We start from the raw sequence: 3,052 nt of genomic DNA, 5'->3' as shown, positions 1-3,052 counted from the left end.
TATTATACTATAGCACGATCATAGACACTTGCATCGGAAGTTAGGTCGTTGATTACGGAAACATCACTATCCACCCTCGTCATTATCAGCCCTGATTGGTTCAAATCTTTCGAAGTGATGTGTGATGCTAGTGGCACGGCACTGGGTGTGGTATTGTGGCAAGAACGTAACAAGCTTTTTCACCCAAATTTTTATGCAAGCAAGACTCTAAATAGTGCTCAACATAACTATACCGTCACCGAACAAGAGCTGCTTGCAGTATGTAGTTTCTACATTTGAGAAATTCTGGGCATATTTGTTAGGCACTAAAGTGATTGCTCACACTGATCATAATGCACTCTGTTACTTGATAGCAAAGAAGGATGCAAAAGCAAGGTTGATAAGGTGGGTGCTAATATTACAAGAATTTGACTTTGAGTTCAAAGATAGAAGAGTTTGCAAAAATCAGGTGGTTGACCACTTATCGAGGTTGGAGAGCAAGGCGAATGATGAGCCTGAAGCTGACATAGACGATTCCTTCCCCGATGAACAAGTGTTTGCAATATCCCTTGAAAAAATCCCCTAGTATACAGATTTCGCAAATTACATCATGTGTGGACTAATGCCGAATGAGCTGAACCTCTACCAACAAAAGAAGTTCATGTTCGACGTTAAAAATTACTTCTGGGATGAACCTTACTTGTTTCGAGAATGTGCAGATCATATCATTAGAAGATTTATTCCAGAAGAAGAGGCGGTAGAAATTCTCCATGCTTGTCATGCATCTCCTGTGGGAGGCCACCATAGTGGTTTGCGTATAGCCGCTAAAGTTCTCCAAAGTGGATATTACTGTCCATCCCTCTACAAGGATGGACATGAATTTGTAAAGAAATGCACTCAATGTCAGAAGCAAAGTGGAGCATCCAAAAGGCACGAGTTACCCCTTACTCCTATTTTAGAAGTGGAACTATTTGATGTTTGGGGAATTGATTTCATGGGCACCTTTGTGAGCTCGTTTGGAAATAAGTATATCTTGGTGGCTGTAGATTATGTTTCCAAATGGGTGGAGGTTGTTGCACTTTCAAATAATGAAGGAAAAAGCGTCGTCTAATTTCTGAAACGCTACATCTTTGCGAAATTTGGCACTCCTAGGGAGATTATTAGTGATGAGGGATCCCACTTTTGCAACAAGTGGTTCTCTGCTCCATTAAGTAAGTATGGGGTGAAACACAAAGTGGCAACCCCATATCATCCCCAAACAAGTGGCCAGGTTGAAGTGTCAAACTGGGAGATCAAAAGAATCTTGGCCAAGACCATGAATGCCAACAGAACGGATTGGTCTCAAAAGCTCGATGATGCACTATGGGCATATCGAACCGCTTACAAAACACCTATTGGGATATCTCCATATCAACTGGTTTTTGGTAAATCTTGCCATCTACCCGTTGAGTTGGAACATAAAGTGTTGTGGGCATTGAAAGATTTAAATCTGGACTGAACAAAGACCTCAAGGGGGAGAGTGGAACAGTTAAACAAACTGGATGAATTTCGATTCAGAGATTATGAAAGTTCAGCCCTTTACAAGGAAAAAATGAAGAAATGGTATGATGCTAAAATTCTTAGGAGGGAGTTTCGAGTGGGAGACTGACAAGAGTATTCACCAGTGGTGCCATAAAAGTTGAGGGTCAAGAGGGACCTGCATTTAAGGTGATTGGGCAACGCTTAAAATTATACTTTAGAGAATGCCAGGAGATTTCAATAATTGAGGCGGTGTACCTGGAAGATGCTTGAGAGCATCTCCACGTCATACCAAGACGTTAAATAAGGCGCTTCTTGGGAGGCAACCTAAGTGTTAGTGTTTTGAATAACGTGTATTGATTTTGCAGGAGTAGGGATCATGAATGAGAGAAAAGCCTTCATGGTGAGTCGCCGAACTATTTTTGCGAGTACAACTTGGTTGGATTTATAAACATAAAAAAAATAGAGATTGAGATTCTGTAATATTCGGTGGGATACCATCACCAGTTGGTGAGTCGCCGATGTGTTTGGGCGACCATTGCCCTTTCTAAGCAAAGCGAACAACGCTTCTCAAGAATCGACCGGCGATGCTTTAAAATCATTATGTGAATCGCCAAGTTTTTTGGTGATCCACTACATCCCTACCGATTTACTTTCTCTGGAAGTGCAAGCTATTGGAACTAAGGGCAACCTAAAGAACAGTAGGCGCAGTGCCGGAGCACTCAGCGATCGGTTCACTCCATTGCGAACAGGGCATTTAGTGAAGTTTCCTCGTGACCCTGCTCTATTTGTTTACACACTAGATTGTTTTCATCTCTGGTCAATTTTTATTTACTGTTCATATTTAGTTTACTTGCGATAAATACCCGCTCTCTACCCACATAAGGGACAATGTTGACTATTTTTGGTAGGGGTGTGGAGAGTGCTAACGTCTCAGTGTCCTCAGTGTTGACAACACCCCTTGTTTGCGTGGAATATAATTGTTCTTGTGCAAATTTGAGTATCGGTTTGATCAATACTGATGCCTTAAACAGTGCTCGGCTCAAATATTAAAATGAATGCACGGCTATAACGAGACCAATTGTAGTCTCATAGACAATATGTGAACTCTTTGAATCTCGTTGTGACTAGTCAATTATCGAATTGAGTCTCTTGTGATGAACGTTGCTCGCTAGCAAAAGTGTAAAGTCTTGTTTTACTTTGGTGTTGATGCCTTGTGTGATGAGCTTACTGTGAACCATGCATGATAACACCTAGAATTTGCCTCGTTGGTTCGGTTGACTAAGTAAGGCTATCTCTTGATATGATCTTAGGCAACTTTGAAGAGTGTAAGCCAATTTGACATATACCTCCTTTGTGGCTTACCTTGTGAGTGTGTATGAACCTCTTTTGAACACCCCTTTAGCCTTACAGGCGGCTGACTGGCCGAGGGCCCTTTTTTCTTTTATAAGGGAAGAGATTGTAGCTGGGTACAAATAGGCCAGTGAAAGACGAGTAGGCAAGCACGCGGGTTGTACTGGTCAGCTTTGAGCTGTCGAGTGACGATTGGCCGAGG

Source organism: Solanum tuberosum, unplaced genomic scaffold (genome assembly GCF_000226075.1).
Source record: "Solanum tuberosum cultivar DM 1-3 516 R44 unplaced genomic scaffold, SolTub_3.0 scf00080, whole genome shotgun sequence".
In the NCBI taxonomy this organism is placed as follows: Eukaryota; Viridiplantae; Streptophyta; class Magnoliopsida; order Solanales; family Solanaceae; genus Solanum; species Solanum tuberosum.
Note: the sequence above shows the minus strand (reverse complement) of the source record.